General features: G+C 44.4%; 1 protein-coding gene across 6 annotated transcripts in view; it reads right to left on the bottom strand.

The window, feature by feature from the left end:
• The window catches only part of cap2 (cyclase associated actin cytoskeleton regulatory protein 2), a 242,572-nt gene that overhangs the window by 216,790 nt on the left and 2,509 nt on the right, over positions 1-23,273 (bottom strand). The window contains exon 1 of one of the 6 annotated variants that reach the window (XM_072560881.1): positions 12,872-12,892. The exons of 4 other annotated variants lie outside the window; for them this stretch is intronic. The gene's annotated coding sequence lies outside the window, so the exon portion shown is untranslated. Of the gene's footprint in view, positions 1-11,067; positions 11,087-12,871; positions 12,893-23,273 lie in introns of those variants that run through there. One more of the 6 variants, XM_072560880.1, reaches the window with a different exon arrangement.

Below are 23,273 nucleotides of genomic sequence, written 5' to 3'. Positions count from 1 at the left end.
GACAGAGAGAGACAGCGCATGCGCGAGAGAGACAGAGAGAGCACACGCAAGAGACAGAGAGATAGTGTGCGCGTGAGACGGAGAGAAAGAGAGAGCACATGCGAGACAGAGATAGCATGCGCGAGACAGAGAGGGAGAGTGCAGGTGCGACAGAGAGGGAAACCGCGCAAACGTGAAACAAAGAGAGAGAGCACGCGCATGAGAGACAGAGAGAGAGAGCACTTGCGCGCAGGACAGTAAGACACCACGCGCGTGACAGAGAGAGAGCGTGCGAGCAGAACAGAAAGTGAGAGCGCGCGCGTGCAGGACAGAGGGAACGCACGCGCTAGACAGAGAGAGCGCTCTCTCTGTCTCGCGCGCACTGTCTCTCTGTCTCTCTCACGTGCGCTCTCTCTCTCTTTCTCGAGCACATGCTCCCTTTCTCTATCACGCGCGCGCACTCTCTCTCTGTCTCGCACCCGCGCACTTTCTCCCACTCTGTCACCCGCGCGCTCTCCCTCTCTATCTCGTACACACTGTCTCTGTGAGCGTGCGAGACTGAGGGGGAGATCGTGCACGCGCGAGACAGAGGCAGACATGCACAACTGAGAGAGCACGTGCACGAGACAGAGAGAGAGCACTCTCTCTGTCTCACATGCACTCTCGCTGTCTCTCTCGCGGCGCGCTCTCTCTCTCTCTCTATGTCTCGCACACGCGCGCTCTGTCTCTCTCTCTCACTGTCTCACGCACGCGCTCTCCCTCAGTCTCGCACGTGCACAGAGACAGCACGCGCAAGACTGAGAGAGAGCGAGCGCGCGGAAGACTGAGAGAGAGCAAGCGGGCGCAAGACTGAGAGAGAGCGCGAGCGCGCGCAAGACAGAGAGAGAGCGCGAGCGCGCGCAAGACAGAGAGAGAGCGCGAGCGCGCGCAAGACAGAGAGAGAGCGCGAGCGCGCGCAAGACAGAGAGAGAGCGCGAGCGCGCGCAAGACAGAGAGAGAGCGCGAGCGCGCGCAAGACAGAGAGAGAGCGCGAGCGCGCGCAAGACAGAGAGAGAGCGCGAGCGCGCGCAAGACAGAGAGAGAGCGCGAGCGCGCGCAAGACAGAGAGAGAGCGCGAGCGCGCGCAAGACAGAGAGAGAGCGCGAGCGCGCGCAAGACAGAGAGAGAGCGCGAGCGCGCGCAAGACAGAGAGAGAGCGCGAGCGCGCGCAAGACAGAGAGAGAGCGCGAGCGCGCGCAAGACAGAGAGAGAGCGCGAGCGCGCGCAAGACAGAGAGAGAGCGCGAGCGCGCGCAAGACAGAGAGAGAGCGCGAGCGCGCGCAAGACTGAGAGAGAGCGAGCGCGCGCAAGACTGAGAGAGAGCGAGCGCGCGCAAGACTGAGAGAGAGCGAGCGCGCGCAAGACTGAGAGAGAGCGAGCGCGCGCAAGACTGAGAGAGAGCGAGCGCGCGCAAGACTGAGAGAGAGCGAGCGCGCGCGCGCAAGACAGAGAGACAGCATACGTGCGTGAGAAAGAGAGAGGAGAGCGAGGGCGAAACCGGGAGAGTGGGCACGTGAAAAAGACAGAGAGAGCGCTCTCTCTATCTCATGCACACGCTCTGTCTCACGCATGCACGATCTCTCCCTGTCTCACACGCTCACGGAGACAGTGCACGCAAGACAGAAAGAGAGGGAGAGCGCGCGCCCTTGACAGAGAGGGAGAAAGTGCACGCCCTTGACAGAGAGGGAGAAAGTGCACGCCCTTGACAGAGAGGGAGAAAGTGCACGCCCTTGACAGAGAGGGAGAAAGTGCACGAGACAGACAGAGAGTGCACAGGCGCAAGACAGAGAGAGAGTACGCACGTGCGAGACAGAGAGAGCACACGCGCGAGACAGGGATAGTACGCGTGTGACAGAGAGAAACAGCGCGCATGCGAGAGAGACAGAGAGAGCACATGCGCGAGACAGAGAGAGAGTGTGCGCGCGAGACAGAGAGGGAGAGCATGCGCATGCGAGACAGAGAGGGAGAGCGCACGTGTGATAGAGAGGGAAACCGCGCACACGCGAAACAGAGAGAGAGAGCATGCGCACGCAGGACAGTGAGACACCACGCGTGAACAGAGTGAGTGTGTGCGAGCAGAACAGAGAGCGCACGCGCGAGACAGAGAGAGAGTGCTCTCTCTGTCTCGCGCGCACTGTCTCTCTCTCTCTCTCTCTGTCTCACTCACGTGCGCTCTCTGTTTCTCTCTCTCTCTCTCTGTCTCGAGCACATGCTCCCTCTCTCTGTCACGCATGCGCACTCTCTCTCTCTCTGTCTCACGCGCTTTCTGCCACTCTGTCACCCGCGCGCCCGCCCTCTCTGTCTCGCATGCACTGTCTCTGTGAGCGTGCGAGACTGAGGGAGAGATCGTGCGCGCGCTAGACAGAGGCAGAGAGCACGCGCAACAGACAGAGCACGTGCAGGAGACACAGAGAGAGAGCGCTGTCTCTGTCTCTCTCGCGTGCGCGCTCTCTCTCTCGCACTCTCTCACTGTCTCGCATGCACGCTCTCTCTCTCCCACTGTCGCACGCGCACACTCTCTCTGTCTCGCACACTCAGTCCCGCGCGCACACTCTTTCTGTCTGTCTCTTGCACACGCGTTCTCTTTGGAGCGCGCGCGCGAGAGAGACCGGGAGAGAGAGCGCGCGCGCGAGAGAGACCGGGAGAGAGAGCGCGCGCGCGAGAGAGACCGGGAGAGAGAGCGCGCGCGCGAGAGAGACCGGGAGAGAGAGCGCGCGCGCGAGAGAGACCGGGAGAGAGAGCGCGCGAGAGAGAGAGACCGGGAGAGAGAGCGCGCGAGAGAGAGAGACCGGGAGAGAGAGCGCGCGCCGCGCGCGAGAGACCGGGAGAGAGAGCGCGCGCGCGCGAGAGACCGGGAGAGAGAGCGCGCGCGCGCGAGAGACCGGGAGAGAGAGCGCGCGCGCGCGAGAGACAGAGAGCGCATGCGCAAGAGGGAGACAGAGAGCACATGCGAGACAGTGAGAGCACACACGCGCGAGACAGAGAGAGAGCACGCGCGGGAAAGCGAGAGACAACAAGACAGAGAGCGCGCGCGCGAGACAGAGTGTGCGCCCTCTCTCTGTCTCGTGAGACAGACACAGAGAGAGAGCACGTGCGCAAGACAGACAGAGAGCACGCACGCGCGAGAGACAGGGATAGCCCGCGCGGGACAGAGAGACAGCGAGACCGCCGAGAGACAGAGAGAAAGAGCGCGTGCGCGAGAGAGACAACGCGCGCGCGAGACGGAGATAGCATATGCTAGACAGAGAGGGAAACCGCGCATGCACGAAACAGACAGAGAGAGCACGCACGTGAGAGACACAGAGAGAGAGCACACACGCGCAGGACAGCGAGACACCACGTGCATGACAGAGTGAGAGCGCGCGTGCGCAGGACAGAGAGAGAGCGCCCGCACAGGACAGAGAGAGAGCGCGCGCGCAGGACAGAGAGAGAGAGCGCGCGCGCAGGACAGAGAGAGAGAGCGCGCGCGCAGGACAGAGAGAGAGAGCGCGCGCGCAGGACAGAGAGAGAGAGCGCGCGCGCAGGACAGAGAGAGAGAGCGCGCGCGCAGGACAGAGAGAGAGCACGCGCGAGACAGAGAGAGAGTACGGTCTCTGTCTCGCGCGAACCCGGTCTGTCTCTGTCTCGCGCGCACTCTCTCTCTGTCTTGCGCACTCGCACTCTCTCTGTCACCAGCGCGCTCTCCCTCTCTGTCAAGCGCGCATGCTCTCCCTCTCTGTGTTTCGCGCACTCTCTCTCTCTGTGTTTCACGCGCACTGTCTCTGTGAGCATGCGAGACTGAGGGAGAGAGCACGCACAACAGAGATAGAGAGCGCGTGTACGAGACAGAGAGAGAGTGCGTGCACGAGACAGAGAGAGAGCGCGTGCACGAGACAGAGAGAGAGCGCGTGCACGAGACAGAGAGAGAGCGCGTGTGAGACAGAGAGAGAGCGCGTGTGAGACAGAGAGAGAGCGCGTGTGAGACAGAGAGAGAGCGCTCTCTGTCTGTCTCGCACGTGCGCTCGCGCTCCCTCTCTGTCGAGGGCGCGCTCTCTCCGTGAGCGTGCGAGACAGGGAGAGATTGTGCATGCGCAAGACAGAGAGAGCACGTGCAACAGAGAGCATGCGCACGAGATAGAGAGAGCGCGCGCACGATCTCTCCCTGTCTCGCGCGCTCACGGAGAGAATGTGCTCTCGACAGAGAGGGAGAGCGCGCGCGCACGCGCGCGCGAGACACAGGGAGAGAGCGCGCGCGCGCCGAGACACAGGGAGAGAGCGCGCGCGCGCCGAGACACAGGGAGAGAGCGCGCGCGAGAGAGACACGGAGAGAGCGCGCGCGAGAGAGACACGGAGAGAGCGCGCGCGCACGAGACATAGGGAGAGAGCGCACGCGAGACACAGGGAGAGAGAGCGCGTGAGATAGAGAGAGAGCACACGCGAGGCACAGAGAGCTCACGCAAGACAGAGAGCGCACGCGAGAGAAAGACAGACATACAGGGAGAGCGTGCGCATGAGAGCAAGAGACAGCACGAGACAGTGAGATAGACAGACACAAGCATACATAGGAGAGGGGGTGAAGAAAGAGAGAGAGAGCATGACAGAGAGAGAGCAAAAGCAAGGTACACAGACAGACACGCACTCACAGAGGGAGAGGACAAGAAAAAGAGAGCGTGACACAGAGAGTGTGAGTTAGAGACAGACAGAGAGCAAGAGACACAGAGAGAGAGCGAGAGACACACACAGAGACACAGATAGAGCGCGAGAGAGAGCGCGAAAGAGACACACACACAGCAAAGGACGATACAAGTACAACTATTTCTAGCAAGGGTTGGAAAGTAAGCAGGACCTTTTCTGAAACAGAGGCTAAGTTCCTGGCTATCTTAAGCTTCAACACATGGCAATATTACAAGAGAGGGTAAAAGTTTGTCGAAGGGGGGAGTTGTAAAAAAGTAAAGATGGACCACTGGCGACCTTCATCTCTCCCCACCCCCTCCATCCCAAGTTATGCCTGGTCCAAATCCACCCAGTCTCCATTTGAAGAAGGGGGTGGGGGTCTGAGGAGGATCGGAGAGTCTCAGCCCCTCATTCTCTCTGAAATCCAGGTCCAATCAAAACCTTTAGCCATTCAGAGCATCCGAGCCCTTCAGCCAACCCCCTCAAAAAAAAGGTTTTACTTGCACCAAAAAAAAACTTCCAGGAGTTTCGCAAAGTTTAATGGCAGAGAACCAGTTTCTGGATAAACTCCCCTCCACAAGGAGTCAGGAATACAACAATTTATTGGGAAATTTCACTTGTAGCAACTTTATAACTGACCAGAAATTGTTAGCTTCACTAAACTCGAGTCCCTAACCGTGTTTTACCCCATAGGCTCCATTACATCCATTGCACAATTTTCTATATCACCATGTCGTATGGGAACGCAACTATCATGTTATGTGAGGACTACCTGTATTTACATTGAAATGCATTTAATGCAAGTTCCTTTATTCTTTACTACAGAATTAAGATAGATTATTGTTACGTGCAACACATTAAATACCAAAGGGAAATGAAGGTAAGGATATCACTTGGCTAAAAATGGTAATAATGAGTTTAATTTATTGTTAACATGCCTTAAGAATGCACTTAGCTCATGGCTTAAGTGTGCACCTACAAAACATCACACACACACACACACACACACACACACACACACACACACACACACACACACACACACACACACACACACACACACACACACCACACACACCACACACACTCCTGGGCTCTGAAGGATAGGCAGGCAGCAGGCAAAAGATAATCATCCAAATTGGCTCTTCTGTTTTCAAAATAATTTTTCCTCAATTTCCAATATTAGTGTCACCCAAATATTTGGATACTAATAAAAAGATAATACCCCATAAATGTATCACTTTCATGACTTTTGCCTTGGTACCCCTAAGAATTACAGAATCACCAAGTGGTCACAGCACATATGGAAGTCATTTGGCCCATCATATCTATGTTGGCTTTCTGAAGATCTAATTCACTTAATGCCACTCCCCATTACTTCATGGATTTTACTGAAAATTCTGCCTAATCTGGTATTCTACTCAAATTTGTTTTAGTCAGAACAGTCTTTATTTAAGTAGATGCTCCTTGAATAAAAATCCAGCTGCTTCTCAACACTCAATTCCATAACTGCATGTGATGCATTGAAACATTAGATTAGACTAAAAACTAAATAATGCAGATGCTGGAAAGCTGTAACAAAAACAGCAAGTGCTAAAAATGTGCAGCAGAATTAGCATATGCTGAGGAGACAAACAGTTAATGTTGCAAAACATGTAGAACTTCTTCAGGACTGACTCTTTTCAGTACTACAGATCATGGGTTTTAGAATAGAATTTGATTGGAGTGCTGATTCTATAACCTCTCTGCAAAATCTTTAAATGGATCTGTTTGAAAACACTTGCTACCCTCCATTGCATTTATCATTTCTTTCAAGATTTCTGACAACCAGGGGAAAAGAAAGAAAGCATGGTCTTGTACTTACCTAATGCCTCATTGCATCTATCAATGTTCCAGAGTAATTCTTATTAGAACGTCAAAAGATAACTCATTAAATGACAATAAACTTAGCACCCGATTTATACATATTTTACTGTTAGTTTGTGTGTAATGATATTTAATCAGTTATAGCTGGAACAGCTCTGAGTCTGGCAGCATCTGTGGGGAGAAATCAGTTAATGTTTCAGATCCAGTGACCCTTACTCAGAACTGGATTTCTCACCAAAGATGCTGTCAGACTTACGGAGCTTTTCCACTAATTTCTGTTTCTGTTTCAGATTTCCAGCATCAGTTTTTATTCAGTTAATTTATATTGGTAATGTGCGTTGAGGGTGTATTACAGAAAATGTAACTATTTTATGATTCCAGCACGGAAAGAGGCCATTCGTTCAGTCGGTCAAACCTATTTCAGCTCTTCCAAAAACAACTTAGGCTAATTCCAATCCCTCATCTTTCTTCTCATTCCTGCAATTACTTTTCCCTTCAACTGGACATTCAATTCCCTTTTAAAAGTTATAAATGAATATTCCTTTGCTATCCTTTCTGGCAGTGTGTTCCAGATTTCAACCTTTTAATATACAAAATGATTCTGATGTTATCGCTGATTCCTTTAGTGATCAAAATAAATCTTTAAAACTTTGGTTTTCCAATAGAAATAGTTTCTCCCCAACAGCTTTGTGCAAACTGCTGACTTTGAAGAACTCTATCAAATCTCCTTTCATCTTCTCTGGGGAGAACAACCCAGTTCATCCAGTAACTGAAGTCGCCCATCCCTGCAGCCATATTTGAAAATCTTTTCTGCACCCTCTCCAAAACTTTCTTATTTGCTAAAATGCGGTGCTCAGAATTTAACACATGCTCAAGCTGAGTGTTTTGCAAAGGTTAATAATTATAACTTCCTTATTTTTGTACCACAATTTATCATCACCATTTCAACCTCACTAAACCCTTCAAATATTTGTGCATATATACACCCAGGTATAATCGGTTTTTGTTCTCCCATTAGAGCTGGATTTATAATGTCCAGGATATCAGATGAACTCCATATTGCTCTTTAAAACATGTCCTGGGATACTTCACATTCATCTGAAATGACCAAAACATGCACCCAAGATAGCATGGTCCACCGAAAAAACTGAAGATAGTGCTTAGAAAAAGCAAGCTTGCAGTACAATGTCATTATTTTAAAACTTCAATCACCTTCAAATTTTAGGCTACAGACAAACATGAAGCAATTAATACCTCCTGCATACTTTGACACTTATTTGGGCCCTCTTGTGATGCAATGGTAGTGACCCTATCTCTTGATCAAGAGACCCTAGTTCAAGTCCCACTGCTCTGAACAGGTGGTGATCAGAAAAATAGGTGGGGTCACAGAGAGTTCTTGTGGCAATGTCCTTACCTCTGAGCCAGGTGGCCCAAGTTCAAGTCCTATCTAGTCCAAAGGTGTGCAAGAACATCTAAAAACAGATTGATTAGAAAATATCTGGGGTCACCTTCAGTCAGTGACGCAAACAAATGAAAGACAATCAATGGAAGCCTGTGCACACATACAAGTAGTGTAGGGAAGGAATCACAGACATAGTTAGTGTGACAATCTTAGGATCAAGGTGAAAAACTGAGCAACAAGCTACATTATTGAAAACAAAATATTTTAATACTGTATACAGTGCAACAATAAATATTCAGAGCCAATGATCTTTCGCATAAAAGAGTTTTTGTGCCATTGAGGGGGGTCTAATATTTCTGCTGGATTGAGTAAGGAGATTGCAAGAATGTGAGGAGTTATTTCAATAGCCAAAAGCAGAGAAAGGCAGCCACCTTTCCAAGACTGTGGGGAAAAAAATAAACCCAAATAGAGCAGCACTGCATCAACAGTATGTTCAGTGCACTTATTATAAGGACAAAAACATAAATATCAAGTTTTGCATTAAGAAATACGACAGCACTATGAGCTGCAGGAAGAGATAACACTGATGAACTTGAGAGATCATAAACACCTGGCTATTTGAATTGGCAAGTAAATCATAAATGGAACTCTGAAGAGCCTTGGAATATATTAGATTAAAAGGTCTTACAAGTTTTATATATAAATATAGTTTGTACATAAATAGAATTTGTACAAGTTGGTGTTGGCAGTGTTTATTTTTCACCCCTACTCTTTTTCCTTCCAATGTTGGAATAGTGGTTAGACTAAAGTAAATTTGATTAGTTACATCTAGAGATTAAAACAGGTATGAATGGGAATTTTAACATCAAGTGAGCTCAGACAGGGATAAGGATGCACAATTTCAAAAAAGTTAAAAACAGTGTAATGATGGCTGCATGTTTTTTTTTTGTAGTCTTATGTTTGAAAAATCACCAATGTTTTTCTGAAGTGAAATGACAGTAGAACAGATTTTGGTAGCCACACTAAGAGACCACTTTTTTTTGGACTATGGACTGAAAATGTGAAAAAAAGGACTCTGCTTTTAAAAAGGGAAGAATACGTAAGAAGATGTTTGCAGCTTTGAAACAAAAGTGAAACTAAGGGATGCATATGAAAAACTGTTACTTTTGAGAACATGGAGGCCAGACAATATGGTACCGTTATTGCAGAGCTCAGCATAGCAACGAATCCATGCTAATACACTACCTCCAATATAAGGGGATCTTATCTTATTAAGTAGCCTAACCTGTTGTACAGTATAAAATGCCTCCTGAAAATCAAAATATATTACATCCACTGTTTTGCCTTTTTACATCCTGTTTGTTATCGCCTCAAATGAATTCTAGTAAATTTGTCAGGCATGACTTCCCAATCATAAAGCCATACTCAAATGATTTCTAGCACACTATCCCATAAGTCATGGCATGTATTGTAATAACTGCTTATTTACTAATGAGTCCTGCCTGTGTTTACGGCTGTCAGATTACAGTTCAGGCTTTGGATATTGCTTGCAGTATTCGATAACCACCTTACCAAAAGGGAAGAATCTCCCAGTTTACCTCCCTGGTTTCTGAAAATCCTCCTGTTATGAATCTTGATTATTTGGATTTAGAGAAACCTAGCTCACTCCAAGTTTGTTCATAACAATAAGCAGCTGTCTCGACGCTGTAAATATATTGTTGGAAGCACATCTCGTGGTTAAATTTGATATCAAGGTTGTGAACAGATTGTGTTAGTCTCAGTTGTCAGGGAGATAAATGGAGTCAGTAGCTGGGAAGGGAAAGGACAATGTTGGCTTGCCAATATTTAATTGAAGGAAATTTATGCTCCAGTGGATAACATTCTGAAAATTTAGCAACAATGAAGGTGCTGAGTGAGGGAATTGAGAGGTAGAACTGGGTGCTATGAGCATTCTCATGAAACACATGAAAATGCTGTGTTGTCAGGTAATGCTGCCAGGGCAGCACATAGATGAAAAATAAGAGGGTGCCAAAATCCTTGGAGGACACCTGAGGTAATTGTGCAAGAGTGGAAGAAAGAAGTCATTGCAATTGATGCACAGGCTACAATTTAAATGAGATGGAAACCAAATGAGAGTGGTACCATCTATCTGGTGACTGAAGAGGTTCAAAAGAGTAATGTGGGCAACCATGTCAGAGCCTGCAAACAGATTAAGAAGATTGTGAAAGGACAGTTTTACTCTTTGTCATAGTCACATAGGGCATAATTTGTGACTTTGATAAGAGCTGTGTCATACCACGGTGGCAACACAAACTTGAGGGGAGAGATTCAAACACAGTTTTGGGAAAGATGGGTATGATTCAGCAGGCAACATCACATTCAAGAACCCTGGATAGGAAAGGGAGATTGGAGACGGGATAGTGAGTTAAAAAGGACAGCAGGATTACATATTGTTTTCTTAGTGGAGCAGAACGATGTTGGTCCATTTAAAGGCAAACAGCAAAGCACCTGAAAAGATAGAATAGTCAATAATATCAGTTTAACATGTGGAAGCAGGATAGCAAGTTGGGTGGTAAGCAGTTCAGTGGGAATTTGTGCACTTAAATGCTTCAGGCTCACATGGAAGCACATGTATTAGGTCAATTTCGTAGAACCTCATTCAGAAAATTGCTCGAAGTTGCATTTCAAGAGATTCTGAATATTTATATTCCCAATTAGATCTGAAACATTCAAGCGGAAAACAGGAAAGTGTAACATTTGCGTAGAAAGAAAAATTTCAACTTATTGCATTTTACTGCCAAGAAGTTCTTTCAAAAGTTTTGTCACTGCTGTAACATTGGTAAAGCAGCAGCTAATACTCCCTACTGGTAACAGTGTGATGATATTGATCAGTTAATCTATTTTTCTGACATTGATTAAGGGGGATAAAGGTTGACTAGAACACCAGGGTTAAAGTTCCTGCTTTTCTACAAAATAGTATCACAGTTTATTTTACATTCACCCAAACAAGCACATGGGCTATCATCACATTATCTGCCATGTCAGCTTCAGTTCTGTGCTCAGACCCTGGTATGAGAAGTGGGAAGAGACAGGGAAGGGAACAGGCAAGCTTAACCTCACTATAGTACCTTAGTTGACTTTTCCAGTACTTCCTCTTTTCATTCCAAATTTCTGAAAAAACAAGCATGTTTTAAGAATTTCTTGAGTTTGTCTGATCACATACAGTAGTGGAGGGGGGCTGGGGAGATAAAAGAGAGGGGAAAGCAGTGTTCTTTCTTGAGTAAAATACAAAGTAATGTTCCATCCATCTTTCCAACTGCTTAATGCAGTATTCTGTCTAAACAAATACTCCACTTTCTGCTGTACTTTGGGATTTATTTAAAATATAATGTTTTGACAAGTTTCTGGTCACCTTTCCTACTGTCTCTTAAGATAGCTCAGTGCCAAGTTTTCTTTGGTAATGCTCCTCTGAAGGATATTAGAACATTTACTACATTAAAGGCATATTATAAATGCACATTGTTGTTATAAAGAATATGCAACACAGAGAATTTCTGGGTGGTCTAACCATCACAAGCCAAACCTCCATCAAATCTGCAATCACCCCTCTTGTCGCAAATAAATGAAAAGGCAGTCCCAGAATCAATGCAGGTCCTTACAGGTCAAGCACTCTGGGCATGTTGTCAACTACAGTATAACTATAATCTACAGCAACCAAGGCAACTTACAAAGCACATTACTTCCATGCATGGCTCACCTAAGGGAAGACAAAGTTATGGTGCTTTCATACCAAGTTTAAATATGGAAGATAGTACGTATAAATTTAAGAAAAAAAGAATCACAAGCAATTGTATCAGGTAGTAGTAACATCAAGAAGTAACTTCTTGTGATCCACAAATATACATCAATTCTGCAAACACCCAAATTCCTGTCCAAATCTACAAAAGGCACAAGTCAGGTGCAGATGGAATACAGTACACTCCATGCCTCAGGAGTGCAACTCCAACAACATTCCAAAAGCTCAACACAACAGGACAAAGCAGCCACCTGATTGGCACTCCATTACACCTTCAATATTTACTTCCTCCACCACCTACCCAGAGTGGCTGACTGATGCACACAGTCACCAATATACACAGGACAATTTCTGCAAGTCTCCTTTGCAGCACATTCCACAGTCACTACCTCTACAACCAAAATAAACATGACAACAGACATGAGAACACCACCCCCTGCAAATTCCCCTCCTAGTCATGCATCATCCAGACATGGAACAATACTATTGTTCCTTCACTGTTACTGAATCAAAATCCTGGAGCTCCTAACAATATAGTGTAACTACAGCACACACCCCAACTTCCCCAAGGGCAATTGGTGGTGGTCTTGTCAATGATGCCAACATTGCATGATTTTATTTAAGAACTTTGATGTTGGAAACTAACAATAGACAAAAACAAATGAGATGTAAATATGCTGCATTCTGTCAGCTTGATGCCTAAAACATACTGAGGATCGACAAAACAGGTCATATACTGAAGTAGTGGAGAAGGTTTGGGTTTCTAAAAATAAATAAAACATAATTCATTCTGTCATTATAAGGATGTAGGAAATAAGTGACTTGTGTGCAGTATACATTTTATTATACAATTTTATACTGCTACCAATTATTCTAAAAACCCAAAGGGCGAAATGAGCAGAGAATTATATTTAAAAACCAGTAATAAAAATTGAGCAATTAAAAACGGGGTACAAAATATGACTGAGTAATGGGATTTCAAGTCTGAAATGCAAATTACACCTCACAGAATATTTTAATAGCACTCAAAGCAAGCAAATTAATGTGGCATAAATGAAACAATACTGCATGGCTTAAAAAAATCTCAAATACATTCTGTTCAAAGGCTCTTAACAAAACAAAATAATATAACTCACCAAAGAGGTCCCAAAGTAGTTATAGCCAGGTTTCTGAAGGTTTGTAGCTCAGGTTGAGGTTTAGGGTGTAGGTTTGCTCGCTGAGTGTAGATTTGATATCCAGACGTTTCATTACCTGGCTAGGTAACATCATCAGTGGCGACCTCCAAGTGAAGCAAAGCTGTTGTCTCCTGCTTTCTATTTATATGTTTGTCCCGGACGGGGTTCCTGGGGTTTGTGGTGATGTCATTTCCTGTTCGTTTTCTGAGATGTTGATAGATGGTATCTAGATCGATGTGTGTTTGTTTATAGCGTTGTGGTTGGAGTGCCAGGCCTCTAAGAATTCTCTGGCATGTCTTTGCTTAGCCTGTCCCAGGATAGATGTGTTGTCCCAGTCGAAATGGTGGTTTTATTCCTTCTTGTGTAGGGCTACGAGGAAGAGAGGGTCATGTCTTTTTGTGGCTAGCTGGTGTTCGTGTATTCTGGTGACTAACTTTCTTCCTGTTTGTCCTACGTAGTATTTCTGGCAGTCCTTGCATGGAATTTTGTAGACAACGTTGGTTTTGTCCATGGGATGTAGGACAAACAGGAAGAAAGTTAGCCACTAGGATACACGAACACCAGCTAGCCACAAAAAGACACGACCCTCTCTCCCTCGTAGCCCTACACACGGAGGAAAAAAACCCACCATTTCAACTGGGTCAACATATCTATCCAGGGACAGGCTAAGCAAAGACATGCCAGAGAATTCCTAGAGGTCTGGCCTCTAGAACCTGCAATCTTCTTCCTGACCTCGTCGCCCCACCCCCACTCCAGCCTATCACCCTCACCTTGACCTCCTTCCACCTATTGCATTTCCAAAGCCCCTCCCCCAAGTCCCTCCTCCCTACCTTTTATCTTAGCCTGCTTGGCATACTTTCCTCATTCCTGAAGAAGGGCTCATGCCCGAAACGTTGATTCTCCTGCTCCTTGGATGCTGCCTGACCTGCTGCGCTTTTCCAGCAACACATTTTCGGTTGTGTGATTTTTAACTTTGTACACCCCAGTCCAACACCGGCATCTCCAAATCACTGACATGGTGACTACTTTGTGGAACATCCCCATTCTGTTTTCAGACATAATCCTAGCTTTCAATCACTTATTTGAATTCTCCACCTTTGTTCCTATGACAACTTTTCTATCTATGACCTGCCAGTATTCCAGTGAAGTTTAATGGAGGTTCAAGGACAACACCCTGTCTTTCAATCTGACACTCTGCAATTTCTGGATTCATTATCATTCAACAACTTTAGATCACATCATCCTCCTCCATCTTGTTCTGTGCTTTTGTTTCCTTCCTCTTTTAGCCTTACTTTTGTTTTGCTGGACTGGCCTTCCTTTCACGTCTTTCCTTACTCCTTCAATACATTCAGTTGTTTTTTCTGTGGCGTTTCACACCTCATTTGAACATAATCTTTATTCATTAAGACTCTGTATGGCTGTTGTATCACGAAATCTTTTGCTATTTAAATCTCCCCTGGCCTCACAGGCCTTAGGCATCGTTCTTCCGGTCTCCTCTTCCTCTCCACTGGTTTAAAGAAAAATCACTTAACATGCATTAAGTTAAAAATTACACAACACCAGCTTACAGTCAAAAAGGTTTGTTTGGAAGCACTAGTTTTTGGTAGCCTGATGAAGGAGTAGCACTCTGAAAGCTAATGCTTCCAAATAAACCTGTTGGACTATAACCTGGTTTTGTATTTTGCCTGATTTTTTAAACTTTGTCTACCCTAGTCCAACACCTGCACCTCCACATCATAACATGCATTGACATACTCACTGTCGTTGAACTGAAAGGTGTATTCTGGTACAGATACAGCCCAACTTGCCCCTTTTGTTTTTATTCCCAGCCTTTGACCTACTCTTCTGCCCCAACATACAAATGGCTAGTGCAGTTAAATGTCATTGGTGAACACTTGTTAATGAGAATACTGTCCGCCCAAAAAATTCCATATCATTGGTCATGGATTCTGAGAGTCTTTGTGTGGCTGATGACCCTGATCCTTGAGCCACTTCTCCAATCGAGCATTAGGCAGGTTCTTCTGGAAGGTGGAAGTTGTCCTTGGCCTTGAGATAATTTGTATTCCTTTCTTCTTTTCTTTCCCATACCACTACTTGCCATTCCTTCATACATAAGTTACCTCCAAGTTAGTTTCTTCTGAATGAAGATATGTCACGCATTGATATTTATGTTACATTTCTTGAGGACGCCTTGAGGGAGTTAGTGAATTTGAGAAGATTTGTAGCTCAGGTTGATAAGTACGGAATTTAGCTCGCTGAGCTGGAAGATTTGTTTTCAGACATTTCGTCACCATACTAGATAACATCAGTGAGACTGTCTCCAGTGAATCGCTGGTGGTATGTCCCACCTTTCTATTTAGTCGGTCCTGGTTTCCTAATGTGGGTAATGTCTTTTCTTTTTTTTCCCCAAGGGAAGGTAAATAGGATATAAATCGATGTCTGTTTATTGATGGCATTGTGGTTAGAATGCCATGCCTCTAAGAATTCTTGTCTGTGTCTTTGTTTTGCCTCCAGTATACACGAACACCAACTATCCATCAAAATACATGATCCACTATCACCAGTTTCCATACATACAGACAAAGAAGGACACCGCTTTGACTGGGACAATTCACACCCTAGTACAGGCAAAACAAAGACACACATGAGAATTCTTAGAGGCATGGCATTCTAACCAGAACTCCATCAATAAACACACCGATTTAGATCCTGCACAGAATCTGTTTCAAACCATGTTGATGGTACCTAAAGAGTTTCTAGGCATAGTCCAAGTTGCAGAATCATCTAGAAGAGTTGGAAGCATGACTGCCTCACATACAAGGATCTTGGTATCAGCCTGGATATCACAGTCAGTCAGTCATTGAAGATGAGAAGTGATATTGAATTTCTGCATCGATATCAGCCTTAAATGAGAGAAAGAACATTTCTCTTTCTTGAGAAGCTGTGTTTGGGGGGATAGACCAGAACCTGACCCAGGTAAAAACAATGACTGCAGATGCTGGAAACCAGATTCTGGATTAGTGGTGCTGGAAGAGCACAGCAGCTCAGGCAGCATCGAAAGAGCAGCGAAATCGACGTTTCAGGCAAAAGCCCTTCATCTTTTATTCCTGATGAAGGCTTTTGCCCGAAACGTCGATTTCGCTGCTCCTTGGATGCTGCCTGAACTGCTGTGCTCTTCCAGCGCCACTAATCCAGAACCAGACCCAGGACATATTTTTAAAGGATTTGAGTCCTGAAGTTGAGGCTGAGACCAATTCTTTGGTATGCTTCTGTGAAGGCATTAAGCAAGGCTTGATGGATCTCTTCCAAGAAGCAGAGATGACATTGTCATCTGCATACTGAAGTTCCACAAGCAAGGTCAGTGTAGATTTCTTCTTGGATTTCAAATTGATTAAGCTTGAAATATTTTCTGGTCCATCCTGTAGACCATGTCCATATCTATGCTTCTATCACATTATCATCAGGGAGGACTGTTGCTGACATCTTGTTTGGAGGACTTGGAGATTATTTGCTGGCCAGCTGGCCTTTGACTGGGTCTTCCATAGCACTTCTCAACTGAGTCAAAAGCCTTGGTCAGATCAAAGGCTGTGTAGAGTGGTTGCTTTAATCATGGAGAGGAGTATGAGATTTTGAATCTATATTGCCCCCCAGCACATCCCCTCAAATTTTTAACGGATGCGATTTCTAGGTTGATGGCCCTTGGGGCATGTCATACAATTATAGGGGAAGACTTTAATTGACTTATTGACCCCGAAGTGGACAGGATATCTAAGGACCTTGCGGATATGTCCCGTAATCTAGGCAGTTGGTGGACCTGAACAGGGAGCTGGGGTTGGTGGATGTGTGGCAATGTCTTCACCCCAAAGGTAGGGATTTCACCTTTTTCTCTAAGCCACAAAAGTGCTATACTAGGATTGACATTTTTTTTGCCCCATCCACCTTTTTGAATTCAGTGCTGTCTTGCACTGAATCGGGAACATAGCCATCTCCAATCATGCAGCAATGTACATGGAGGTCAAGGCCGGTGGTAACGGGGCAGGCTCACAGCACTGGTGCATGGATCATTTCCTCTTGAAGGATTGCAAGTTTGTAGAGTATTTTTCACGGGAATTTAAAATCTTCCGGAACAATAATTTGGTTACGGCCAATAATCAATCAGTGCTCTGGAACACTGCCAAGGCCTATGCACAGGGTTTGATTATTTCTTACTCGGCAACCTGGAAGCAGCAAAGGGGAGAGCAGCAGTGTTTGCATGAGGCTTGCCTGAAGGTAGCTGAGACAGCATACTTTAACAGGCTACCTGTAGCCAAACTGCAGTGGATTACAGCCCTCCGGACTACCTTAAATGCTGCACTCACCCAGACAGCAAAGAAGGAAACTGCTTTTGTGAAACAGAGGTTATTTGAGTGTGGTGATAAACCAGGTAGATATATAGCGCACCTAGCCAGAAAGAATAATGTCCCCCAATCTATCACATCCATTAGGACAGAGTGCGGGTACTCTTACTTGCAATGCCAAAAAGATTAATGCAGCATTTAGGAAGTTCTACTTTGACCTGTACTGGTTGGAGGGCAGTGAGGACAGATTGGCGAAGATAGAGTCATTTTTAAAGACCCTGGACCTTCCAGGTGTAACTTCAGAGCAGGCATCTTTTCTGAATGCCCCTCTGACAATCCCAGAAATACAGGAAGCAGTTCCAGAGAGATAAAGCGCCTGGCTCAGACGGATTTCACAGTGAGTTTTACAAGGAGTTTATAGACAGGCTGGCTGGGCCACTATTGGATATGTACAACTACTTGTACAGTCTGGACTGCCTCCCATTCCTCTCAGAGAAGCAAATATTTATCTTATTGTTAAGAAAGAGAAAGCCCCAGAGGATCACACTTCATACAGGCCCATATCGTTACTGAACGTGGATTTTAAAATTGGTGAAATTGAGGTTGGAGAGAGTTTTGTCCTTCATTGTAAAGGACGACCAAACAAATTTTATTAAGGGTTGTAGGTCTACTAATAACATTAGAAGAGTATTAAACATGGTCCAGGTATGTTAGCAAGGGTCGATTCTGGACTTGGTAGTCTGCCTGGATGCAGAGAAAGTGCTTGACTGGATGGAGTGACCATATCTCTTATATGTGCTAGAATAGTTTGACCTTGGAGGAGTTTTTGCCAGGTGGGTGGCAGTGTGATATAGCGATCTGAAAGCAGCGAATGCTAATGGTATACGGTCGGACAATTTTAATATCAGCAGAGGCAGCCGACAAGGGTGCCCTCTCTCACCACTATTACTTACATTGGTGATTGAGCCATTGGCAGAGGCTATCTGGAGGGACTCAACATAACTGCCCCAGAAGTTGGATCAGGTGGGCATAAGATCATTGTTTACGCAGATGATATTCCTCTCTTTCTAACTGATCTGATGACATCTGTGCCCTGTTTGATGCAAGCGATTAATCTATTTGGCTCGTTTTCGGGGTATAAAATTAATTTTATGAAGACAGAAGTTATGCCTGTGGGGGGGGCCTTACTAGAATATCGGATCTTTGGGGTGGAACCCATTTCACTTTCAGGTGCTCACTGGAAGGTTTCTTGTATTTAGACATTTTTATCACCCCTGTTTTCGATCAATCGTATAAAGCTAACTTTGCGCAGTTGCTAGAGAAGATCAGACAGGATCTTTGGCTCTGGGATGATCTGCTGATATCCTGGTTGGGTAGAATGGCTCTGGTTAAAATGACTGTTCTTCCTCACTTATTATATCCCATGAGAATGCTCCCTTTGATGCTGCCTAGGCAGGCACTACGGAGGCTTTACAGTTGGCTTGGACCTTTCATCTGGCAACATAAGCAGCCTCTTATTAAGCTTGCCAAATTGCAGCTTCCGCAGGGGATGGGAAGTTTGGATTTCCCGGATTCTAAGAAATATCAATAGAGTTCCTTACTGTCCTATGTGGCTGACTGGGCTTGCCAGTACCCACGGTCAATCTGGTTAGACATAGAGGCCTTCCAGGAAAAATGTCCCCTCATCAATTTGTTGTTCACGGACAAGATAAGGACTGTTACGGACCATTGCAGAAATCAGATTGTCCTGAACAGGGTTAAAAGCATGGAGGATGATGCGACAAGGTGAGGGCAACTTACAAAAAACTTCCCCTTTCACTCCCATAGTAGGAATGTTAGGATTCCAGCCACGGTTGATGGACTCTGGCTTGAAACTCTGGGAGTCTAGAGGAGTCTTCTGTTTGGGAATTTATTTGACGGGGAGGTCATGATGTTTTTCGAGCAGCTGAGTCAGAAATATGAGCTATCTATGAGGGACCTCTCGTTATTTTCAGATGAGGGACTTTATACAGAAAAAGATTACATTGATGATTAGTCCCTTTAAGTCGGATATAGAGAGGAGAGTGCTTCGGTTTATGGGCACTTTCTTGGTCAGCACCCTCCATCACTTATTAGAAGGTAATATTTTGAAAGAGATTGAGCTGCTGTGCGGAATCTGGACTCAAGAATTAGGGGTGGAAGTCTCGTCAGAGGCATGGGCAGATATTTGGGAGAATGTAAAGAAGATTTTGATTTGTAACAGGACGCAAGCTATGCAATTGAAGGTACTCCACAAGGCTCATCTGGCACCAGATTAGCTTGCAAAATCTAAGACAGGAGCGCCCCATTGTGCCCCAAATGTAAAACAGCTTTTGGCACTCTTACTCATTGCTTGTGGTCATGGCACAAGCTTCATAGGTATTGGGATGCCATAGCAAGTGTTTTGGAAGGGGTCTTGGGAACAGAGGTTAAGGTGGATCTGGTTTCTCTCCTTTAGGGCTTGCCAAATCTCCTTTCTTTGGACACGCATGGGAAGAAACTAATATTCTTTCATTTTGTGCAAGGAAGAACATTATAATGAGCTGGGTGTCGGAGAATCCCCTGGGACTCTCAGGGTGGCATGGATTAGTTATGGAGCACATCCCCCTGGACTTCCTTACGAGTATGGTGCACCAGAAAACGGAACTGTTAATAGAACGTGGCGGTTCTTTCTGAATTATGTGGACGATATTGGCCAGGGCCTTTGTGTAGTCTGGCGGTCTGGGGGCTCCTGGGAGGAAAAATCCCAAACAAATAAGGATATGCCTAATGATGCTTCAGATGATGAGGAGCTTTGGTGGGATTGCACTGAGTGTGATAACTGAATGTAATTTAATTTACCATGGTTTACCTTGGTTTTAGTTTTTTTTAGTTATCTATTGAATTGTAGTTTTTGCAGGGGTTTTTTCCTCTCTCCTCAGTTGTTTATGGAGTAAAATAGTGGTTTGTTTATTGTTATTGTTGTTATATTATATGGTTGTTATACTGATTTGTAGTGATTTTATAATTCTGTAAAAAATGTAATATCTTTTTTCTCAAAAATATTTACAAAAAAAAGGGCTGACTCCCATTTTACATAAACATAAGTTAAGATTTTCCCCCAGTAACTCCTTAAAAGAACAGTGCATCTTGTAAGCTTGTGTCTAATAGGGTGCTTTACCTGATAACAAGTATTACTGTATTTTCTGTAACGTAAGGAAGTTATGCATATCGTGTAGAATTTCAGAATCTCTGTAGTGCAGAAAGAGACCATTCAGCCCTTCAAGTCTGCAACAACCCTTCCAGACACACAGACCCCCACACTATCCCTGTAATCCCATATTTACAATGGCCAATCCATACAACCTTCACATCCCTGGACATCTTGGTACAGAAGAATCCAACAATCATTTATTACAATTAAACATGACAATCCTCAGGCATACAAGTCCCTGAGTAAACATTACACCATTAAGTTAGACAGAGGGATTTGCTTTGAGTGATTCAAATAAGTTAGAACATGAGATAGTTAGATCCTCAGGTCACATATTATGAAAGTAATAAAACCATGAATGCGTCTCAAAGGATTACTGACATATGAATGATGAGCCATAACACAAAAATCACAACTCGAGACTTGCAATCTGTTTCAAATTGTTTTTAAAAAAGTATATTTGCAGCATTCTATCTTTAAGAAACTCTGCCAACTCTACGTTCACAGTATATTGGCAAGATACTGTAAAAATTATGACTACATGCACCAGGTACACTGATTTTCTTTCCTCATTCATTCTAGTCCCATGGCAACTGGCCTGGTACTGCATCAGATACTGATTGTGCCCCTACACAACTTGAAATCATGACATCCCATCTGACCCAAATTTAGTACCAGACTGCACCAACTACTTAAAAAGGCAATTCAGTTATTTGACTGCTCAATTTTCATCTCCATTTACAGCACTCCTTTCATTACAAATCCAGAAATCAAACATTAAATTTAATATGTTTGAGACTGTTAATTTAGAAGGAAGCATTTGAGTACAGAGCCATCAGATAAATTGAATGTGAATTTATTACCTGAATGGCAACATTAGTCAAAAAATGTACAACATATTTCTAGAAAGCAAGCTAATAATATATTCAAAATTAAAACAATGGTCTTAATTTGTTGTGTTAAAATATTGGGTTTTCATCATACATTGCTTAAAACAGGTTAATATCTAGCAAATCGGTGCTCGTGACAATTCACCAGAGCCATTAATCTAAATGCAAAGAGGCCTCCAGCCATGTGTTTCTGCCAACAGCAGACTCATATAGTGGTACACCTAGATGCAGTAAGGTCACCACCACATCTGTCACTCAAAGTGACCCAAAAACAGAAGGAACTGCAGTACTTGAAATGTTAAGTATACATAATCTATGATCTGTCATACATTTTATTTACTGTAGCTATTTACGGTATATAGATTACCCTTCATCCTAACATGGAGGATCATGAAGGAAAACTAAGGTGCATACAGTCCAAAGCTTGAATGGTCAATTCAAACAAATAGGTCACAAATATTTTCTTGTACCTACCCAAAATGAGTAACATGTTCATTATAAATCAACTTTTTTGAATGTTCCAGCAGTCACTTTATTTACAAAACCACATTCTAATTGGCTTAAAAAAGGGCATAGGTTAAGGTTTTGCAAACTGCAACCCTTTAGTCACATGACCTTTAAATCCTGAAAAGGATGCGCAATTTGCTCCCGTTTGCGCTTATTTCCTGAAAGTCTATTCTTTAAACAATACCTCCAACTAAAATCCATAAAACCTACATGAACATCAACTACTTGAAATACATGAAAACTCATGTGGATATATTGATTTATCTTTACAAGTGACCTAAGACCTCATTGTATACACCTACGATGATCCACAAAGACAATAAATTGGCTTGGAGACTCTCATCTAGAAGACGTAGTGACAAGATTTCATATTTTGAATTACACCATTTACTGGGGATTTAAGATTACGTAAAAACATTTTAAAAATCTTATTAAAGCCCTTAAAGCAGAGGCATCTCTTTGCCTAAAATGAGAATGGCCAGTGAGAGGTGCACCACAGTTTAAAAATTAGTCTTCACTATCAAGTATTCAGGGGAGATACTGATCTTGGGTTAAGTCGAAGGATATTGCACATGAGGCTAGTGGAACATGGCGAGACTACGAATGGCTGTATACTTGGATATATCATCCACAACAAACTACAGTTCGTCCAGAATTTCATGAGGATAGGAATACAATAGATGGTATGTACTTTCCAAAGATTTACTAACTTTATTGCAAAATTAGGAATTGCAATTTCTAATGTTCAAAGTAAAGGGACTGCCATTCAACTCAACTGGCCTCTCCACCTCCAATTCATCACTCCTCATGCACCACTTCACCACCCAAGAAAATAGTGAACTTACTGGAGTGAATGCTGTCATGGTTACAACATTAGGAAATTTGTCAAAACCATGGAAAGACCACAGAATTATAAGTAGGAACTACAGTATTGTAAGTGATGAATAATTCTGACAAAAAAAAATTAACGTTCACCCAATTTCTCTCATAAAGGACCATAGGACTTAGGAGGAGAAGCTGTTGGTTAGTTATTAGGCCTTTCAAGCCTGCTCTGCCAGTCAACAAGTTCAGGATTGATCAGGTAGTAGTTTCAAATCAATGGTTCTTTCTGCTCCCTTTAACTCCCTTGTCTATTAAAGAATCTATCCAACTCATGTTTAAACAAATTCAAAAGGCCCAACTTCAACATCTTTCTTGGGGGAAGAGAATTCCATAGACTAACAATCCAGACAGAAAAATTCTATTCTCCTTTGTCTTAAAAGTGAGAGTCCTCCTTCTTAAACAGCTACTTTTATTCTCCCTCATGAGAGGAAACACCTTCCAGTACCAACCCTTCCAAGTTTGTTTACGATCTTAACTACATTTCAATAGAGTAACATCTCATTCTTCTAAATGCCAGTGAGACCATGCCCTACATG

Source organism: Chiloscyllium punctatum, chromosome 41 (genome assembly GCF_047496795.1).
Source record: "Chiloscyllium punctatum isolate Juve2018m chromosome 41, sChiPun1.3, whole genome shotgun sequence".
Lineage (NCBI taxonomy): Eukaryota > Metazoa > Chordata > Chondrichthyes > Orectolobiformes > Hemiscylliidae > Chiloscyllium > Chiloscyllium punctatum.
The sequence above is the reverse complement of the archived record's forward strand: the minus strand, read 5'-3'. Positions and strand labels throughout refer to the sequence as shown.